The sequence below is a fragment of the Pipistrellus kuhlii genome, unplaced genomic scaffold, assembly GCF_014108245.1.
Source record: "Pipistrellus kuhlii isolate mPipKuh1 unplaced genomic scaffold, mPipKuh1.p scaffold_m20_p_11, whole genome shotgun sequence".
In the NCBI taxonomy this organism is placed as follows: domain Eukaryota; kingdom Metazoa; phylum Chordata; class Mammalia; order Chiroptera; family Vespertilionidae; genus Pipistrellus; species Pipistrellus kuhlii.
Genome location: NW_023425416.1, coordinates 18062429 through 18085391, shown reverse-complemented (window position 1 = coordinate 18085391; position 22963 = coordinate 18062429). Strand labels below are relative to the sequence as shown.

The 22963-nt window shown below is 43.4% G+C and overlaps 1 protein-coding gene across 7 annotated transcripts in view; it reads right to left on the bottom strand.

Moving 5' to 3' along the window:
- GRM7 (glutamate metabotropic receptor 7) overlaps nucleotides 1–22963 on the bottom strand; it is a 736691-nt gene that overhangs the window by 160302 nt on the left and 553426 nt on the right. The window lies entirely within an intron of this gene.

Sequence of the window (22963 nt, the reverse complement as noted above, 5' to 3'; positions counted from 1 at the left end):
ACCTTTTGATGTCACAAGGCCAAAATCTTCTGGGCACTATATGTTAACTGCTCCTGAATTTGTGCATGTGATCCATGAAGTTGTGTGAACTGCCTGTGCTTGTCCATTATACCAAATGATGTAACCCCAATGAATAGGCATGGCTTCCCTACTTCTAACCTTCTAAATCTCACTCCAAAACCTGGCAAGCAGATTTGTTTTGTCTAGTCTCCTTTTTGGTTGATTTCATAATAAAACTTTTTATTTTCTCAAAGCTAATGCCTTAGCACTGACTCCTCTGTGCATTGGGAAATGGGCTCTTGCTGGGGAACACTGCCACACCTCTTCAGAAAACACTTTCTATGGAATTTTCTCACCTCCCTTTCCCTCTGAGCCCTTCCCAACTCACTTTGCTGCCCCACAGCCAGAAGGCTTCTTTAGCATGCAGGGCTGATCAAGTCCCCTTTTGGCTTAATCTCTTCCATGACTCTCCTTGCTCTTAAACCTCTTAGACCTCCCTGCATAGTCTGGCAGACACACTCATCAAATGACTTCTGGCCTTGATTTGAGTTTCATGAAGTTTCCTGCCTCATAAGGGGTTTTGTGCTATGTATGATATTCTGCTCAACCCTTTACCCCACTAGATTGGGTCCTCCTTTTATAAAGTCTCAAAGAACTCCCTTCAAAAGAATAATACAATTAGAAATTATGTAAATATGTGATTTCATTAAAATCTATCTCTCAACTCATATGTAATCAGACATGATGAAAGGATTCATAATTACTTATGTGAGTCTCATTTGTTTTCTGGTCATTTACTACACGTCTATAGAGTGACTGTTTACAGTTGAAATGCCCTTGGCATCTTCGTGAGGGAAGAAAGGGAATTGAATACGGAGCACTCATTTGCTAGGTACAGGGAAAAGGAACACAATCAACACGCCAGGGAGAGGGAGAAGAACAAGTTACACGTAATATGCAGCCAAGGACATAATTTGATTTCAATAGGTCTCTGATTGTTACTTTCTCCATTCGTAAGCTCAGCCTCAGTTTAAAACAGAAAGACAGTGAACCAGGAAGACAGCCATTGGTTCAATAATTTTGTCATTGTCAGAGAGGAAGCCCATAGTCAAACTGGAGCATTAGTTTTCCAAGTTCATTAGTAATGAAGACTAAGTTAAATAACATTGTATTATAGCTGCCTAAATCCGTGGTCAGCAAACTTTGGCTCGAGAGCCACATGTAACTCTTTTGCCCCTTGAGTGTGGCTCTTCCACAAAATGCCATAGCCTGGGCGAGTCTATTTTGAAGAAGTGGTGTTAGAAGACATTTAAGTTTAAAAAATTTGGCTCTCAAAAGAAATTTCAATCATTGTACTGTTGATATTTGGCTCTGTTGACTAATGAGTTTGCTGATCACTGACCTAAATAATTAATTTCTATTAGAATATCCTATGGCTCTAAAGATTAACTTAATCCATGGGGAAACACACACATACACCCCTTTAAGATGATCATTCCTACTCCCACTCTCTTGACCTCTGATTTGTCCAATTGAATATCACCAGCAATTAATGCCATAGAGGCATTTCAGACTCTATGTATCTAAAAGCAACATGTCACCTTCCTTCCCTTTCTTTAGATCTTGCCACCCTGTCTTGACATACCACAGAAGTTAATACCATGAGCATTGGACTCAGATGGACATGGCTCAAATCCTAGCAGAGTGACAGTGATCAAGTCATTTAAGCCTTCTGAACCTTATATTTTTTTCATCTATGAAATAAAGACAGTAATGATTACCTCCTTGAATTAGTGAGAAAGTTAATGTTTGTGAAGCACATTGTTGGCCACATAGTAAAAACGTAATGAGCTATCTCCAGTGAAAGGATTATTGCAAACAATCTTAGTGTCATTTTGACATCCTTCTCCACCTTGCTCCCTTCGAAAAAGTTTGTCCCAGTCTTCTTCCAAAACCCTTTCCACTTTGCCCCCAAGGATATGGATCTATTAAAGTTATTCTTATGTTTCTTACTTGTTCTTTCTTATGTTAGGTCTTCCCCTTTGTTTATTATCCCTTTACTATTTTTATCTTCATAGAAGCTACTTTCTGAACTAAAAAACCTGGTGTTTACCTCTTTGTTGTCTCCCTCCACTTGGGGAGAGCACATCTGTTGGCCTCTGTGCCTACAAAAGTGGCTCAAAAAGAAGTTGCCACAGTGCCTTGGAAAGCCAGTGTGGTTCTACGCACCCTGGATGAAAATCCACTCCACTGCCCACTTGAAACTGCAGTTGCCTCATTTTAGCATTCATGTCATTCCAAAGCAGAGCTCTGGTCTTTCGTTCCTGTGTCTTCTGCCTCCGCTCATCCCACAGATCCATTCCTCTTCCAGAAAAGGAAACCTCCTATGAGTCCCTTTAATACCCTTAGATGCCCTATTTTCTTTATTTAGTTTATACTCATCCTCTAAGCTGTCTTGCTTCCCCGCCCCCCAAATTCTTCAACATGCAGTTCAAATGCTCCAAACTACAAATGCCCTCTCCCTTTGTTGAAATCTTAGTATTTCATCTGTATTAGTCTCTGACATCTACTTATACTTTGAAAACTGTGGCCATATGTATTTTTTTACACCTTTCATACCCTAAAAGGTGAACACTGGTAGACTCCATTCCCAGAAAGGATTTCTAAGGTTAGGACAAAAAGGAATAAAATCCTTAGGATAAAAATGCCTTCTTTTAGTGCCCTTGAATGTTCTTTATTCTTTCTTTTTTGTTTGAGCCTCCTGTGTCTGACTTGTGTAAATATGACAAACTATAGAAGCAAGCATGATAGAAGTCCTCATATCACTGCTACTAAATCTTCTTTTCCAACCAGATCAGCCATTCATCTTAGCTCCTGCACACTGCACAAGTTGCAAATTGCTTTGCACCCACTTACCTGGGGTGAGTCATGCTCTCTGCCAGGTAAGTGGGAAAGAATGCTGATCAGTAAGTTTACCACTTGAGATCAGATGGGCTCTTGATTTTTTCTGATTTTTTTTATTTCCTTTCTATTTTGCTAAACCTCTGAATCTCTCTCCCTTTATTGAGCAAGAGAACAAAAAATGTTTTTTATATAGATTATTTAGAATAGTTACCCCACATTTTATTGTGATGAATATTAGGCCTGCAGTGTAATCTTGTGAACATAGGAAACACCCTATTCAATACCGCCATATCAGGGGAGCCCACAGTGTACACTAGTTTATTAAAGACCCTGAGAAGTTTTGCTATTAAGGAGAGATTACACTTTGATAAGCCATGGCTTCTAATTCATTTGTACAAAGCAATCTTTCTCTTCTGTAACATCTATTATCTCAACATCCTGCGGCATGTGTATCCCTCCAATAACACTGGAACACAGTGACACTGGGTAACTAATATTTGATTGGGATTCTAGCATCACCTTCCAGATCTTTTTCCTAACCCATGGAGCCATGGAATGTCAAAGAACACAAACTGGGTTATCAACTCTCAAAATACTAGCTGGGTCATTTGGCTTCTGGTGAGGCTTAATTTCCACACCAATAAAATGAAGTTACTTAAAGGAAAACAGATAAGATTGTATATGTGTGTGCTTTAAAGACAGCCCAGCTGGCATGGCTTGGTGGTTGAGTGTCCACCTATGAGCCAGGAGGTCACAGTTCAATTCTTGGTCAGGATGCATGCCCGGATTGTGGGCTCAATCCCTAGGATGGGGCGTGGAGAAGGCAGCCAATTGAAGATTCTCTCTCATCATTGACATTTCTCTTTCTCTCTCCCCCATGCATCTTCTCTGAAATCAATAAAAAAATCTATTTAAAAAATAAATAGAGTAATATTTAATCAAGATAACTATTATTATTTCTTTCCTCTATTTTTTTTTTTAGTTTTAAGAAGAATACACTCTTCTCTCATGTGGTTGTCAGCTTTCTTTTGTTCAGTGCCTCCATGTCTTGGCTCACATAGCCCCTACTGACTGGCAGGCCCTCTCCCACACACAGATTAGCAAGAATGATCCAGGGCTTTCTCCTGGTGAACCCTGGGAAACCAAACTAAAGTGCTCCCTCCATGCTACAGGGGAAAGGGTTGTGACTCCCTACAGAGTAAGCATAAGTCAATAAGTATTGATTATAAAGCATCTACTGTCCAGTGACTAATTGGAAAATCATCTCTTTAACAAACCCATCAGAGTCCATCCAAGGAAAGCAACTCAAATAGTTGGAACTTTAGGCTCAGTTGCCAGCTCAGGTTGTATCAGGGACATAATTGGGTAAAAGGCCTTTGATGTCCTTCTTACTACACCTGAGTGGCCACTCACTGCCACTGAATTCTGTCCCTTGCCTTAATGAGTATCACTGATGGCTGTTAAGATGTATGTGCAGCCCTGGCCGGTTTGGCTAAGTGGATAGAGCTTTGGCCTTAGAACTGAAGGGTCTCAGGTTCGTTCCGGTCAAGGGCACACACCTTGGTTGTGGGCACATACCCAGTGGGGAGTGTGCAGGAGGCAGCTGACCAATGTTTCTCTCTCATTGATGTTTCTGACTCTATCCCTTTCCCTTCCTCTCTGTAAAGAACAAAACAAAGCAATAAAAAATATTTTTAAAAAGATGTGCATTGATCTCGATGTCCACTTACATATAAAATCAGTAGATAATTTAAGAAATAGAGTCTATCTCACAACCTTGTAAATACAGAAAGCTAAGAAAGAAGTGGCCTCCAGATCTAAAAGCATTCTTTTATTTTTGTCTCCTTTAAGCCCATATGTTGAAGCCTAATCCCCACTGTGATGGTATTAGGAGGTAATTATGTCATGAAGGTGGAGTCCTCATGAAAGGGATTAATGTCCTTATAAGACACCAGAGCGCTCCCTCACCTAGTTCAGTCATGAGGAGATGCAGTGAGAAGTTGTCTGTCTATGAACCAGGACACAGGCTCTCACCAGACATGATCTGCTGGAGCCTTGACTTAGATTTACCAGCCTCCAGAACAGTGAGAAATCAATTATTCTCTCTTGGTTATCACCAGCCCAACATATTTGGTTACACCCACCTCAGTGCAGTAAGACAGCATCTTTGTTTATTTTTGCTTTGAGAAACTAGGTCATCTTCAGAAAGTGAGGGGGAAAAAATCAAGAGTTTACTTGGTTCAGCTCGTCTCTCAGGAGTGCTGGAAGAATAAAAGGTTATAAAAGTACCTTTTCATCCAGGAAAGTGTACAAAGGAATGCAGAGACTATGATGTTCAAGGACCTTTTATGACAAAGTTTTGAAATCTTAGACATGGTGATCTTTAAAGCATCCTCCAGACACCATCTTTATTTCTCCTGCCTCATAATTCAAAGGCTACTAGTATTCGCTAAGCAGTTCCTATATTCTAGGAACTAAGTTGAGCAACAAAAATACAGGTATTTTCTTTTCCTAGATGGGATCTTGATATCATAATTGAAATTTGCATGTAAATCCCAATAAAATCTAGTATCATTCAACATGCAATTGGTTCTTATGCTACCTTTCCTAAGATATTGGGCTATGAGAATGAATGAGCATTCCTTAGTGGAACAATAAGGGGAAATGGAATTCAGGAAGAGTGAGCAGTTTGAACAAAGGCAAGACAGCATGACAGCACTCCATTCAGGACAGGGATGGGGATGGGGATGAGAATGAGGGGCTCTAAGTAGTTTCAGTTGAGCTGAAGCACAGAGTGCAAGGAAGGAAGAAAGACCATAATGTTAAAGACAGACACAGGCAGGCACTGGATCCTGGAAAGCCAGCATACTTACTTATTTCTGACTCACAGCTATGTACTGGCCACCCGGTATCCTACGTGATGTTCATTGAGATACAATTGCTGAACATGTTGACTATGATGCCCCAGATCAAGAAGCTTCGAGTTGGTGAGACAGAGCACCAACAATACAACAAAAAAAAATAAAATGTGTATTGTAGCAACTATTAAGCAGGAAATCAATAATGAGCTAATGTAATAAAACAGAGGCAACTAACTCCTTTAAATAGAAGATGAAAGAGGCAGAAGAGTTTTTTAAAGGTGTGACCTGAAAGGGGAGGGCAAAGGCCCAGAGGCAAGGAAGCTTGGCTAGTATAGCAGTGCCCCTCCAATTGGAATTGCAAACCAATCCTTTCAAAATTTTGTTAAAATGCAGATTCTGACTCAGTCAGCCTGGGTGGACTTGAGATTCTGAATTTTTAACAAGCTCCCAGGTGGTGGCACTGGTCTGGGGCTACACTTTTCTAGCAAGATGTTAAAGGACAGAATTCAAAGTGGGTGTCCAGAGTTTAGTGGTGAGGGTATCATCGCTGTACATGAGAGTGGAGAAAAAGGCAGAGATCAGTTCAGGACTGTCGCATGGCCCGCTGGGAAGGATATGGTTATTAGCAAGCCTATAATTCATCCTTATGGGGCAGAAGGAGGAGAGGGTGAATGTGGGAGCATCTTCCAGAAAGAAAGGAGAAAGGCCATTTAGTCAAAATTTTATTAACAACAGACCTCCTGACAAACAAGGGGTGCAGGATAGCTTGAGATTTCTTATCTGTGCAATGCTTTTAGTAGGGTTACTTGTAGTAAACAAACCTGGACTCTATCAATTTGCCGGGCATGATTTCCTAAAAAACATCCTGTATGCTGTGGATCTAAGTTTAAAATAATAATGCTGCATTACCAAAACAGCTCTTTCTTGTATGCAGCCACATAAATTACTCACAAACCTAATTTATTATCCTGGGACAATTTAATATCCTTGACCTGAAGGCAAGAAAGGATCTGGGAGTGGTACTGGTAGTTCCAGACCTCTCCCGACTTTCCTTGCGTCTCACAACTATTGAAAGGTAAAGCCTGTTGCTGGGTGTTATGCGTGTCCTCCCCACATTCATATAATGAAGCCCTCATCCCTCCCCAATGTGCCTGGACTTGGAGATGTGGCCTGAAAGGAGAGGATTAAGGTTAAATGAGGTCATAAGGGTAGGGCCCTAACCCAATAGGGTTAGTGTACTTATAAGTGGTAAAATGACACCAGGGGTGTTTGCACACACAGAAAAGGCCATGTGAGGACACAGCAAGAAGGTGGCCATCTGCAGGCTAAAAAGAGCTCTCAGCAGACCATCCCTGCTGGCCCCTTCACCCAGAATTCTGGCCTCCTGGACTGTGAGAGAATAAATTGCTGTTGGAAAAGCCACCAGGGTGGGTTTTTCCTTACAGCAGCCTGGACTGACTCATACCCAGGATGAGATCACTAGTTTGTGCAAGTCAGGTTTGACAACCCAATCCAGTGATTTTCAACCTTCTTCATCTCATGGCACACATACACTAGTTACTAGAATTCTGTGGCGCACCAAAAATATATATATTTTAACCCATCTAACAAAAACATGTATAATTTTGATTTGTTCATATTTGGCGGCTATTGTTTTGTTGGCTGTTGCTATGATTTTTTTTTGACAATCTATGGGAACACAGTCAGGTTTCGCATGTTTTATAGATTTGCATGGCACACCAGTGTGCGGTGGCACATGGGTGCACCCTCACCTTCACAGAGGAGTGGAGAAGTGGCCCTGCAGAGTGACTGATGTCTTAGAGCAGCAGCCCTCTGCCCAGGGCATGCTGGGAGCCTTGAAACATACCTCTACCCAGGCCCACCCAGAGGGGTTCTGACCCAATTGGTCAGGGAAAGGGCCCAGACATCATCAGTATGTTTTCAAAGCTCCTCATCCGATTTCTCTAGAAAGCCAGAGGGTTGAAACAGTGGGCTCAATTATGTTTTTAAAAATATCCCTGGAGCTGAAACCGGTTTGGCTCAGTGGATAGAGCGTCGGCCTGCGGACTGAAAGGTCCCGGGTTTGATTCCGGTCAAAGGGATGTACCTTGGTTGCGGGCACATCCCCAGTGAGGGGTGTGCAAGAGGCAGCTGATTGATGTTTCTCTCTCATCAATGTTTCTAACTCTCTGTGCCTCTCTCTTTCTCTCTGTAAAAAATCAATAAAATATATTTGAAAAATAAGTATCCCTGGAGGAAGGGGTGGAGTATAAGATGTTGCTATAGGAACAAACCTGGATGCCACCCTCTGCAGACCTGATAGGTGACAAACAAGAATCCAAGTGTCCTTCCCTTCACGTGTCCAAGCTCCCACTGAGCATTGGACTGCATCCTGGGTGAGGAGCCAGGTGGTTCCATAAGGGCCACACATGCCCACGGGGCCCTGAGCAGCAGGCCTCTCAGTAACTGCCCATTTTCATGCCAAAAGGAACTGTTCATATGTAGTGTTATGGGAAAACACTCTCCACTCTTTTATGCCAACCTGCACATCGCTACAATAAGCCATTTGTTCGGAGCTCAATTATTTTGTGATGTTTGATTAAACAAAACCAGCACTAAAATAATTCTATTAGGGTTAATTGACATCATTTCACAGGAACATGAACCACTTTGCTGGTCACGCTTTTAGACACAAGGCTCCCAGATTTCAGTGGCCACGTCTGAGCACAATTCTTGAAGACTGCTCCGAAGGCGGAGTGCAACCTCACAGGTGGTTTTTGCAAAGCAGTTCCCACGGCCACCGCATTCAGCCTCAGAGGAAGCACTGCAATATTCATAAGGCTTGGCAGCTAGGATTTACCAACAAAGCCTTGTAATTAGTGTCTTAATCCAGAGCTTGAAAATGATAATAGTCTAATGCCCAGGCTATGTCAATAACATTTAGGCAATCCTCAGAGCCCCAATTCTCTTATTAAATATACGAAGTGAAGATGAAATTAGTTTGGTCCTGAATCAGAAAAATAAGTTCTCTTGAACATGATAATAAGCCTACCATTATTATTTATTATTATTAGGAGTAATAGTAGTAGTTTTTCTCATCTCTCCCATCTGGATAACTGTTCGAGAATTATGGAATTCACCTGCAGCCCAGAAGCGCCACATCCATGCTGGATGCTTCTTTTTGTTTTTATTGTTTTGTTGTCCCAAGTCATTATTTTTACTTGTGAAACCTTTTCAGATGTAAAACAGCCAAAAAAAGTTTTATTTTGTAAAAGGTGAAAGATGTATATGCTCAAAGAGAAACCAGGGTATTTACAACCTATCAGAAAGGTCTTTTACTTTTTAGTAATACAATTATTACTAATGAATGGTCACTCTAAGCCAGGCAGTAAATACACACTCTTTAAACCTCATGAAAAGCCATGCAGGGAAGACACATCCCCTGTATTCCATGAGTGCGAAAATTCACACTCAGATAGTGTCTGAGTCCACAATCTGAGTTCATCATCTTTCTAAATACATCTCGCTGGCATCCAGGCCACAAAAATAATGGACTTTTCCAAATGTCTTTAGTTACACACTTTCTAAAAATTCCAGGGGGTACGTATGTAATCATATACTATGTGAAGTTAGTCTCCTTTTCATTCCTACAACCAACTTTCATGAGGCAAACACAATGACCAGCTTCTGGTACACATTGCAGTAGATTTGTGAAAAATACGTTCACTAATTGTACTACTTTATGTTGATTTTTGTTCACTCATTCGTGTGTGTTTGTGTGTGTGTGTGTGTGTGTGTGTATGTTTCCAGGAGTGACAAGGAGGGGCTCCATGCATCAGTCATTAAATATTCAACCTGCTTGCTTCTAAGAATGATTCCCCTCCTCACCCAACTCCATGGCCTTCTGAGGTTATGCTCAGACGGGAAGAGAACGACCTCATTTGGAAATGGCTGGCTTGAGGACACAAAAAGGAACTCTCCATGTTCATGCCCTTGTTCAGAATTATTTTTAATAACATTAATTACAAATTATTTAAAGCTTGTTAATGAGCTTGAGTTTTTACTGTTACCAAGAATGTTTAATTTGATTTTTGGTTACTCTTTTCATGGGCAAACTTAGTTCTCTAAAGATAGCAAGGAGTTGCAGTAGCTCTAACATGTCTTTTCATACCCTCCTTCGTCTCCCTTTCTCCTCATTATCTGCCCATGAATCTCTCCATCCCTGAGAGGCGAGGCCTCGCCTGCCCTCTGTGCATCCTTGGCCTGGGCTGAAATGAATCTCTTTTCTGACCCAGCTCAGTCTCTCATGTCCAGAGGCCCAGAGAAAACTTGGATCTCTTCCCCTAGTGGCCCAGCGCATCTTGTTTAAATCTCCTCTGTGGCATTACAGCCATCACCTTCTTAACATTTACATTTACATCTTTCATTTACCCCGAGCGCTAGAATCCCATGTTGTCCCATTTAAAACAAAAAAACACTGGGTACAGAGGAAATATTTTGTGGTGGAAAGCTTGTAGTATGTACAGGTTTCATACAAATCTGAAACCAAGCACATATTTTCCTAATTATTATCGATACTTGTGTGTGTGAGGCTGGTCATCAAATCTTTCAGGACCTTTTTCTGAGTCCATCAATGAGGACAGTGTCTGTTTTAGACAATTTCTAGAAAAATGAATCAAAATAAATTAAAAGCAGCCAAAACATAGGAGGTGGTGAAGACTTGGTCACCAATTTTTCTTTTCATCCTCCCTCAATATGTTTTTTTTTTAATTGGCACATATTGCCATTCTAGTTATAAATTTAAATTAATATTAGTTACAAAATATAACCTAAAACTTAAGTGCTAATTTATGATATCCCCAGACCTGATACAATTTCTGTGAATGGCATGAGGATCCAAAAGATTTAGGGAATCAGGGTCCTTGGAGTCTCCCCCTAGCCTTTCTCTTCTTTTCCTCCATATCTGGTCCACCAGGTCATGGTGACTAAACCCTCAAAAAGTGCCAATCACAGCCACCTACACCCTCATTCTCTACCTCATCCCTCAGGCAGGGAGCTCTCTTCACTTCTCATGCAGCCCTGGACTCTCAGAAGGGCCTCCACTTGGATCCACTCACTTCCACTCAACTCCACCCGCCAGATACCGTGATCTTTCCAAAGGCAGGTCTAATTGAGCCACTGCAACCCCATCCTTCTCTGCTTAAAACCCTAAATGAGTCTTCATTGCTCTTAGGTGAAGGTCCATGATTTTCACTGGCATTCCAGAACTCCTTTTTGGCCTCATCCCACAGGCCACGACCCCCTAGGCTTTCTTCAAGGCTCCCATACCTGAGTCCTGCCTGCACATCCTGCTGTTCTCCCCCAGCCCAGGCCGGCTCCTGCTCATCCTCCAGCCTCAGCTCCCAGAGGAGCCGTTTCTAGTCTCCCATTTTGGTGAGATTCCCTTAAAATGAACTGACAGCATCATTCCTTGTCACCGATGCAGTTTGACATTGTATGTGAGAGAGCATTGGATCACCATCGGTGTCAAGTCACAAGTTCAGTGAGGGCAGGGACGGTGTTTGGGGTCACATCTCTGTTCTCATCAGCGAGCACAATGTCTGACTGAAAAGAGACAGCCAATAAGGATGGGAGATATCCATATCACTACCTACGGTGGAGGCAAGGATGACTCAGTGCTTACTCAGTGCCAGGTGCTTTGTCAAGGTCACATTGGATCTTTGTGACAAATTAGCCTCTTGAGGCCTATTTTATAGAGGTGACAATAACTCAAACATAGAGCTTAATCTACACTAATCATCTAAAATGAGATTCTCCTTTAAATATTTAAATTAGAAATTAACTTTATTAAGTTGACCAGTGTCCTTGCCCTTCACACAGAGTGTTGTTCTAGAGAGGCAGACAGAGCAGCTCCGGAGAGCACAGTGGGCCAGCTACACAAGGGCAGAGTGAGAACCAGCCCTACGGAGCACAGGGGGCAAGCCAGCCCAGGAATGACACGAGGGGCTGTGAGCTCTTTCATCCAGATCAGTACTGATCCTGCTCCTCAATGGCGTCTGCCTTGAGAATAAGAGCCACTAAGTAAGAATATTTTCCAATTCAATGTTCCTACTGCCCTACACAAGCCCTGGACTTCAGGCAATCATAACAGTGCATTCATTATCCATTTAAAGGTACACCAACTCTTAGGACTAAAGGAAACCTTGGAGGAAAGCTAGCTGGACACATCATTTTACCAGCGAGAAAAGCCACACCTATTTGCAAATACTACTCAAAATAAAACCCACCCATCTGTCCAGTCTGAGTCCTGGTTAGGAGGGGGGTATGCAGTGCCCAATAAAACCAGGCAAAGGGAAGGGAAGGTTGTAGGTGACTCCAGTATGATTAGCTAAGGACCAGGTGGAATATAGCACCGACTGGGAGTGGGACACAGAGAAGCATAGAGACAACCGTGGTTTCTGCCTCTTTGGCTTAAAATTTGAATACCTTTGGTCTTGCCTTATCATTACTACAGACAACCATGATAATTTAACTGCACTGTTGTACTTAGAATACACCAAGCAGACCCCGTGCTAAATGTTACTTATGAAGTATCTTAGGAATTTCATTTGATTTCTCACAAGCACTCTATTCTTATCATCCCATTTTACAGCTGGAAAAAGTGAGGCATAGAAAGGCTGGGTCACCAAACCCAAAGCCCCTGCCTGGCTAGAGGCAGAGCCCAGAGGAGACCCAGGCAGTTCCTCTAGAAGCTACACTTCCTACCAAAGCCCTCTGCTGGGCGAGGCCATCCCTGCCCTCAGTTCCCTGCTGCTGCTTCCCCTGTCGCAGAAAACAGCTGAAGACTCCTCTCGGCACGTTTCCAAGCCACCTTAGCATTTACACACCAAGCAGAAGTGGTGCGAGCCACCCGCACCTTCCTCACCAGCACCCAGCCTTTCTGCTGCCTCCCTGCAGAGTGCAGAGAGGGAAGAAGGCCCAGGGATGACAGCACTGACTTCTGGGAAGGGTCTGGCTCTTAAAAGGATGAATGGAGCACAGGTCCCCCATCTCCTCACCAAACCTGGTCCCTGCTACCTAGCCACACATAAGACAGAATTTTTTTTTTTATTGTCTACTTAATTTTTTTCTAAGTAAAAAAAAAAAGAGAGAGAGAGAAATAAATGTTATTATGCTAAGCTGCAGAGATTTTTGAGTGGGTAACTAACCGTAATTGATTCAACAGGGTTGGGCTCCTCCATAGCACTGATCACAGTTACAATTTTATTTTATGTGTGTGTCACTCATTCAATAGTGTCTTCTTATCTCAACCATATGCTCCCTGGGCGGGGATGGGGTGGGGGTGGGGGGGTGTCAGGAGGTCTGTTTCACCCACCACCGCAGCTAGTGCCCCCGAAGCCCACCCGCCGCAGACAGGAGGCCATTTGTTAAAGCAACGTCGGGCTGGTGGGAGGGAGCACGGCTAAGTGATGCGGGGTGGCGGGTGGCCAAATGCTTTCTCCCCCAAGAGCTGTTCCTCTGGAACCAGAATGCAGCACCAAAGCATGTCCCTAGAGGCCGGAGGCCCCTGTCCCTGCTCTGTGGGACCACTTTCTTGCAACTGGATGATGGAAAACAGATTGAAAAATGTCACCTACTTTTTTTGATGGTGGTTGTTAATCCTTACCTGGAATATTTCCCACACTGATGTTTAGAGAGACTGGCTTTGCAAACTGTCTTTTTGGTGGGAGCACAATTCACTTTCACTAATTATTACTTCAGTGATTTATGGTTTTTACTTCTGTGATTTCTGAACTTTTGACAATAACCAGTTCTCTGAGGGGTGTGTTGGGGGAAGCTTTGATTTGTAGCATTTGGTGATTTCCAGACTATAAATACTCAATGCAACTGATACCAAGTTGCGAATGTGAGGCCGGCAGGGAGCATACAATACAATGATAGTGTTTTCACGCTTCCAAGTCAATACAAGTAAACAACCTCAAGCACAGAGGTAACAGTAGAATGTGGTAAAATAATTAGAAACAAGCTGGGAATATTTATTTCTTTGAGTTTTAATTTAATTCATTTAGTTGGAAGCTTTTGTCATTTAATTTTTTTAAATGTATTTTATTGATTTTTTTTTTTTACTTTTACAGAGAGGAAGGGAGAGGAATAGAGTTAGAAGTATTGATGAGAGAGAAACATTGATCAGCTGCCTCCTGCACACCTTCTACTAGGGATGTGCCTACAACCAAAGTACATGCCCTTGGCTAGAACTGAACCTGGGACCTTTCAGTCCGCAGGCCGATGCTCTATCCACTGAGCCAAATTAGTTAGGGCTTGCCATTTAATGTTAATAATGGTTGCTTAAGAACTACCTTGCAACCTGGCTGGTGGTTCAGTGGTTAGAGCACTGGCCTGTGCACTGAAGGTTCATGGTTTGATTTCCAGACCAAAAGGGGAGAGTGTGGGAGGCAATCAATCTATGTGTGCTTCTCACATCTGTGTTTCTCTCTCTTTCTTTCTCTCTCTCTCTATCTCTCCCCCTCCCCCCCCTCTCTCTCTGAGATGGTAAGGGCCAGGTCCCGTGTGCCCTGGCCAAGGTTGCAAGGTCTGGATACTCCACTTACAGAACAAACTTTGGAGACACGGCCTAAGGCATCCCACACTGACTGGCCACACAGTGAAGATCTCCATTGTGGTCTGAGCCCCAGAGGATCCAGCACAGTGAGAAGTGCTTTCAGAGAGGATTTCATAGAACTGCTCGGTTAACATTACAAAGACTCAAATACTGGTCCCCATGACAAAACGAGGCTTGTTCTCAGAAAGGAGACGTGCCCAGAGCCACAGCCAAACCAGACCCATGCCTGCTCTTGAATGAACACTCGGCTTCCTCACGTGATTTCAATCAGACAAAGGAGAGGTTATTCCAGGCATCAAGGTTGGGAAAAGAAACAAACAGATCTTAAGATGGAGTAACAGATGGCTTTAATTCCCACCCTTCCAGAAAATACATTTTTCCTATTTCTAGAAAACATTTTTGTCTTAGGTTTTCCACTGACATGTAGTCTGGATTTCTCTCTGAGAATATTTTTCTCAGTCATGCTCTGGCGGGCTGCCTGTGCTGCCTGGACTCCCTTATCCTCCAAACTTGACACATCAGTAGTTTCCTTTATCCCTTAGCCTTGCCAACACCCCACCCCCAGGCCACCAACACACACACACACACACATACACACACACACACACACACACACACACACACACACACACACACACTCTTCTCCCTCCCCCATCTCCACCACTCTCTCTTCCCCAGGTTTTGTTTGGGGATTTACAGTTTGACCTTTATCTTTTCCAAAGTAGCTCTTTGGGAAAGAATCTTCAAGCAGCCAAATATCTCATGTGGCTACAAGTCAGCTGTGTTTTCAAAAGCCAAAGGAATGACACTTCTTACAATATATATGTGGCCGCTGTGGTAGTGGTGATGGTGATGGTGGTGTGTGTGGAGTCAGGGTTATGTCTGTACTTATTTGTTTTTGCTATTTTGTTTGATTGGTTGTTTTTGTTTGTTTGTTTGTTGTTGTTTTTTCCCTTTGAGTACAGGGAGATAGATGGAGTAGTGTTTGCCATGCTTTGCTACCTCTGGGGATTTGCTAATCTTCTGGGGAATCTTTAAAAAACAAAACAAAACAACAACAACACTGATGCCAGGATCTCATGCTAGAACTGCTCATTTCATTGGTAGGAGATGGAGCCTAGGCATGGGGGTATTTTGAAGTGTGCTTGGGGATTCTGCATGTAGCAATGTTGGCAGACAATCCCAGCTATTAACATCTCACCCTGTGGGCAGCTATGCCAGGAAAGGCCGCTGTCCCAGGGGTGCCTCACCAGCCTGGTTTAGGACAAGGTCCTTATTTACCACTTCCATTGGCTGAGTTTCCACTGAGCCTTCCCTTCCTACCTCAGGCCCTGGCGGTTCCTGAGGATTCAGATTCCTGAGATTCGGTCTGATTGCCTTTCCCAGGGCCTCCTTGCTTTCAAACATAATAAGACGAAATAACCTCTCCCCTGACCCCACCCAACGAATTGCTTGCTAAATAGACTGTAACTCAGCGAAGGGGAATGCTTTTCAATGGCTTATTAAGTTACTTCAACAGAGGCATTTATATGTAAATAATTGATGGACCAATTACAAATTATTTGTTTTTGTTCATTAAAGCAGAACCACGATTTATGAAGGCAGGAACCAAAACAAATCCTTCCATTGTACCAATGATCCTTAGTCCTCATAGAAAAATTAAATATAGAAATGCAGCATGTCTGTAAGAGAAAAATAGCTCGAGGCTTTTCAGTATCCTGCTGGTGGGAAATATGACAAATTCAAGGTCAGTGTTAATTCATGGATTCAGGCGCTGTGGGGGAAATTTACATCTTCTACTGCATATGCTTTTGACCAAGCCAAGGCCGCCCAAGGCTTTGTTTCTCACTTGCTTTTGCTGGGACACAGTAGCCTTGATGGTATATTACCTCCATTTCCCACAGTAAGATCTTTTGATTATGCACCGCTGAGAGGTATGAATATAAAGCCTGAATTATTCAACAGGAGGCAGCACCATCGCTGTAAGTAGAGCTGGGGCATCTTCCTGGAGCTAGCAGGATTCTTTTCCTTACTAAGGTTCCTTAGCAGTCTCCATCACAGGGCCATGGTCAGGTCTCTAACAAATGCCTTATGGTCTGAGTCACAGGATAAGTGAATGGATATACAAGGCAAATCTAGCATTGTGGTTAAGTCTATGAGATTTCACTGTACTATTCTTTCATTTTTTTTTTCTGTGCATTTGAAATTTTTCATGAAAAAATGATGTTGGGATGGAGAAGTCCTTATCTTGTTTTCATATTTATTGTATTTTCCGGCGTACAAGACGACTTTTGAAATGAAAAAAAGTCAACCGAAAATCAGGGGCAAAAGACCAAAATTGCACAAAAATTACCTGCAGATCTTGATGGCAAAGTAAGTCTTTTCTTTGAAGTGGGGGGTAGTCTTATACAGCGAATATAGGCCTAAACCTATGTTTTAACTGTAAAATTAGGGGGTCGTCTTATACGCCGGAAAATACGGTATATCCCCACTAGAGGCCTGTTGCATGAAATTGGTACAGAGAGTGTGTGTCCCTCAGCCTCTCCAATCTGGAACTCCTTGAGGGATGTCCAACTGCCCCTTTAGTCCCAATCTCAGTAGCATCAGACCTAAATGGGCAGTCGGACATCCCTCTCACAATCCAGGACTGCTGGCTCCCAACTGCTCGCCTTCCTGTCTTCCTGATTGCCCCTAACCGCTTCTGCCTGCCAGCCTGATCACCTCCTAACCACTCCCCTGCCAGCCTGATTGATACCTAACTGCTCCCCTGCAAGCCTGGTCACCCTTAACTGCCCTCCCATGAAGGTCTGGTCACACTTAACTGCTCTCCCCTGGAGGCATGGTCAACCCTAATTGCCCTCCCCTGTAGGGCTGGTCCCCTCCAACTGCTCTCCCCTGCAGGCCCTGCATTCCCTCTCGCCCCTCCTTCCCACCAAACTGCCCTTTACTGCAGGCCATCTTGTGGCAGCCATCTTGTGTCCACATGGGGGCAGCCAACTTGTGTGTTGGAATGATGGTTAACTTGAATATTACTCTTTTATTAGATAGGATTGCATATGAAACAACAGTGATTGACACTGTTGGTATGATATCCACAAATCTAAGCTAAATGAATAATGACTATGAATGAGAATAACTACTAATCAATGGATCAGACTCTGTGCTAAGTGATTTATAGTCTGTACTAGAGGCCAGGTGCATGAATACATGCACCAGTCAGGTCCCTCAGCCTAGCCTGTGGGATTGGGTAAAAGTGACTTTCTGACATCCCCTGAGGGTTCCCAGATTGTGAGAGGGAGAGACAAGGGAGATTGGCCAGTCAGTGAGAGAGCTCGGGAGTGCTCCAGGGAGTGTTTGGCCCATCTAGATCAATCCCAATCTGCCAGACCCCAGCAGAGCTAATCTACCAGTCAGAGTGTCTGCACCCTGGGGATCAGTGCACATTATAGCGAGTGGTTGAGCGGCCTTAGCATATATCATTAGCATATTACGCTTTGATTGGTTGAATGGCCAACTGGACACTTAGTATATTAGCCTTTTATTATATAGAATTTTAGTTAATCCTCACATCAAACCTGTCAGGTAGGTGCTACCTACCTCTTTCTATTTTACAAACAAATCAAAGCTCAGAGAACAGTGATTTTCCTAAGCAAATGCCCCTCAGAAGGCTCAGACCTTACTCTTTGGCTTTGTTATTCTGTATTTTTTAAAATATGTTTTTATTAATTTAAGAGAGAGGGAAGGAGATGGAGAGGGGCAAAGAAACATCAATGATGAGAGAGAATCATTGATCTGCTGCCTCCTGCACACTGCCTACTAAAGATCAAGCCCATAACCCAGGCATGTGCCCTCACAGGGAATCAAACCATGACCTCCTGGTTCATGAGTTGATGCTCAACCACTGAGCAACACTAGCCAGACTGTTATTATGTCTTTTATTTGACTTACACACATTCAGAAAAATATGCAAGTTATTATAAGTATGTAGCTATGAATTATCACAAATTGAGCACACCCATGTTATTAACACCCAGATCAGGAGATCAGTCCTCCCAAAAACCCTCAGAATTACCTCATCCTCCCTCTCCACGGTGCTTGTCTCTCAGCTCCAAATGATCTCCCTCCTGACTCCCAATACCACAGACTCACTTTGCTTGTTCTTTTATTGTGTCCAAACACAATACCTTCCTGGGGCAAAGTTCTCCTTTTGCAAAGTAATAGTATTCTCATCCCAAAGATTTTCTAGTTCAAAAAAGTGATTTGAATAGACTGCTACTCTAATGTGCAAAGTGGCCGCTCCTCTGCCTACAGAGGCCTTCCAGGTAGCAGAACTAAATCATTTTAATTTATCCCTAGACTTCTGGAATTGTTCCAGCCAAGGATGAGTTGAGCTTTGCATTGTAATTGTTCCTGGTACACGTTCATTCATTAAATGGTAGGGAATACAGAGCAGTGGGCAATTGACATGTATCCTCAAATGTCTCAACAGTAAGGTTAGAGATCAAACCGCAAAGATGAAGATAGGAAATAATTTTTATCAGTGCTACTGAAGGTTCAGATGAGTTTGCAGAAGTGGGAGCAAAAGTATTTCCTACTTGCTAGGTAGCAGGCATAAATCTAGGCAATTCCCTTACATTGTTCTCAATTAATCTTCATCCATCAATGTATTCATCTACTGATTATACAAATAAATGCCATATTTTTCATGCCCTATGTGCTGAGGATACTATCCTATCTAATAAAAGGGTAATATGCAAATTAACCATCACTTCACTCAAGCCACATCCACCAGCCAATCAGAGAGAGTATGCAAATTAACCCCAACCAAGATGGCTGCAACCACAGAGAGCAGTTGAGAGGCTTGGGTTTCCCAGGTGGTAGAGGAAGCCAAGTTTCTCACACACCCTGGCTGGCCTGGGCCTCCACTCAAGGATACAAAGTTTCAATTATAGAAGATAAATCCCAAGAAAAATGACAGCAGCCATGGAGCTGGAGAAAACAGAGTAGGGTTGTCCCTGGCAACAGAGGAAGCAAAGCTTTCCACCTTCCCTGGCTGGCCTAGGTCTCCACTCAAGGCTACAAAGTTTCAATTGTAGAAGGTAAATAAATTCCAGATACCAGGGCCTCCACTTGGATCGCAGAAGGGTGTGGTTGGCCTGCAAAACACCAAAGGCCCCTCGCCCAGGCCACCCCATGCCCCCCCAAAAAACCATCGCTGATCCAGGACACCCTTTAGGGAAAATCAACTGGCCCCTACCCATGCACCAGGCCTCTATCCTATCTAATAAAAGTGTTATGTGCAGATTGACTATCACTCCAGCACACAAGATGGCTGCCCCGAAGTGGTCAAAGATTCTGCCCACATGTATAGTAGATGATGGCTGCCACCACAAGATGGCCAGCAGGGGAGGGCAATTGGGAGGGACCAGGCCTAAAAGGGAGCAAAGTTGAAGGCAATCAACTCTATAGAGGAGGGCAATTAGGGGTGGCCAGGCCAGCAGAGGAGGGAAGTTGGGGGCAAACAGGCTGGCAGGGGAGTAGTTAGACATCAATCAGGCTGGCAGGGGAGTAGTTAGACATCAATCAGGCTGGCAGGAGAGTAGTTAGAAGGTCATCAGGCTGGCAGGCAGAGCAGCTGGGGTAATCAGGAAGGCAGGCAGGTGAGCAGTTGGGTGCCAGCAGTCCTGAATTGTGAGAGGGATGTCTGACTGCCCTCACAGTTTAACATCCATCAAGGGGTCCCAGATTGGAAAGAATGCAGGCTGGGCTGAAGGACATGCCCCTGTCCCCCTCCCCCATGCATGAATTTTGGGTACCTGGCCTCTAGCTATAAATATGATGAATGCTTCTGGCTAACCTATAACTTAGTCTGTTGCATTCATTCTTCTTTTTTAAATATATTTTTATTGATTTCAGAGAAGAAGGGAGAGGGAGAGAGAGATAGAAACATTAATGATGAGAACCATTGATTGGCTACCTCCTGCACACCCCCTTACTGGGGATGGGGCTCACAATCCAGGCATGTGCCCTTGACTAAAATCGAACTGGGACAACTTCAGTCTGTAGGCGGATGCTCTATTCACTGAGCCAAACTAGCCAGGCTAGGGCATGCATTCTTAATAGGAGGCGATATTGCCTCTAATGGGGCAAGACTAGGTTCCTAGGCATAGGGAAGGGGAAAGGTGGGACAAAGCAATTTAATCTCAAAAGATCTCCAAAAGACCACAGTACCTAAACTGCTGTACAGAATATCTGGGATATTAACATATCATGGGGAAGGGAGAGCACAAATGGAAAAAGAACATCAAAACCCTCTTTAAGGAGTAGTAATGAAAAACAATATGAGAAACACTCACTCTAGGGGATGGGGGAAGAGAGAACAACAACAGCAATAAACCATGAATATTAGCGAAGGCGAGAGGTAGGAACCCATGAGAATAGGAGCTGTGAGTCCTTGTAAATGAAGACTGAGAAGTGATCTCAGGTTGCCTCCTGAAGGGACTCTTGAAACAAGGATAATCTTCTGTTTGCAGATGAGACACTGGGCTTAGATTGCCAAGGATCTAAGATCTCCAATCCCAAAAGTGAGATGTGGATCTGATTTTAAACCCAGGGCCTTCCCCATCTGATTTGAGCCCAAGTGTGTGAACTCTGTCTGGTCTTATAAACGACAAAAGTGGGAGCCTTCCAAGTGACAGAACTGGGAGTCCAGAGCAAGTCTTTTTCTCTGGACACCAAAGACTGAACTCGCTCTCCTGGCTGCAATCAACTGCGAGTTTCATGTCTGGGTTTCCTCTTGAGGTAACTGTAGAATTCACACAATTGCCGTTAATAGTGCAAATCTCTGATTTAAGGAAAATTGAACATTCTTGACAAAGAGTGCAGTGAGACTCGGCTTTTTCTGGGTCAGCCTAAGCCTGGGGAAGAATCCACACCTCTTATCCAAAGCTAAATCGAGTGCAGCGCCATCCCCACACCTGAATTTTGTTTTCTGTCCCTTGGGGCAAGCGCTCACCATGGTATAAGTCTAGGGGTTGATTTATTTCTTCCTAAAGATATACCCATAGAATTTTCTACTATCACATTCTGGCCAATTTTCCCTTCACAGTCTCTTACTAAATTTCCTCCATAAAATAAGAAGTGTGGATATTTCCCAATTCCCACACTGTAATCTTCTTACTTTAAGGATTTGAACTATTTCTGTACTTACTGTGCGGGTTCCTAGGCCTGCAGCCTGGTGGCAGAACCGCTGCCAAAGTAATTAGTGGAATGTGCTGGGAGAGGGAAAAGCACACGCAGCGTGGCCTCAGGGACATGCCTTCCTCCAGGTTTTCAGAGCAGGCGCAGGAGCTTCGGAAGCAAGGGCTGATCCTTTGGCAATTTCCTGACAGACCCCAGCTCACAGCATTGCTTTTCATTAAATTCCCAAATTACCCTCCCCCTGCCACCGTCATGACCTCTTTTGCCTAGTCCTCAGTTATTGGATCAAGTTGATATGGTGATCAACCCGTTTTCTAGACTCACATAACAGAGATTTGAAGGATTCGAGTAAAAGTCATCGGGTAAATGATGGAATTGAAATGTTTGTCTTATTTTAACCCCTCTGCTCTGACCTCTTTAAGAAAAACTGACTCCTGAAAGAGATTTGTGTTTTAGAAAAGAGCAATCATACTTGCTTCTGGTTTATTTATTCATTCATGTGTTCATTCATTTATTCATTCAAACTAATACTTAGGATGCCTATGGTGTTCCAAGCACTGGGCTCCACTTGAGTACCAACTAGTGAGATTCTTGGCCTCCACAGAATTTCTATTTGGGCAAAGGAGGATTGGGGGGCAAAAATAACAGTTAAATATTTACAAATAGTTTTTACTGGTAACTTAATTTTCCTATCTATAAATTGCTATGAGAGAAGCTATCATAGAATAAAGAGAAAGAGACAGACAAAGAGGGCTGCTTAACAGAGGGCAGGATAGGAAACACACCTTAGGGGAGGTGTTATTTATAACTAAAACCTAATGTTCGAGAAGGAACAGATCACTGGAAGCTCAAGAGAGTGTGTTTCAGGTCAAGAGTAGTTCGTGCAAAGACCCTGTGGTAGAAACCAACTTGGATGCTACTGAAAGACCAGTGTTGGGGAGCAAAGAGACTTGGTTGGAAAGTTGTAAGGAGGACATTCTGAGAAAAGGGAAGTGTGTGGAAGACCGCCTGCCCCATTAATGGGAATTCTGACTTAGGGGATACTTAGGGGAGTCTCAAAGGCGGCGCCCCTAATTATTCCTTGACCTTTCCAAACCAGTCTGTGGGTTCAGAGCCCCTGGTGTTTGCTGGAATCCTTATGCTTAGTCCCTGGATGCCCTTGCCTAGAGGACAATGCAAACACGTGTCCTCCCAAATTATTCACCCTACTGATTGTATCTGAAGATAAACGTTCCAATAAAGGCCGAATGGGGCAGGCAATAGAGGCTGCCCTGGCCCCATAGCCCTCTCTTGCACAAACAGTGTCTGAGTAATCTGCTCATCCTTTATTTAGGGGCTGCTGGTCAGCCCCAGCAGACCACTACAGTTGATAGTGGGA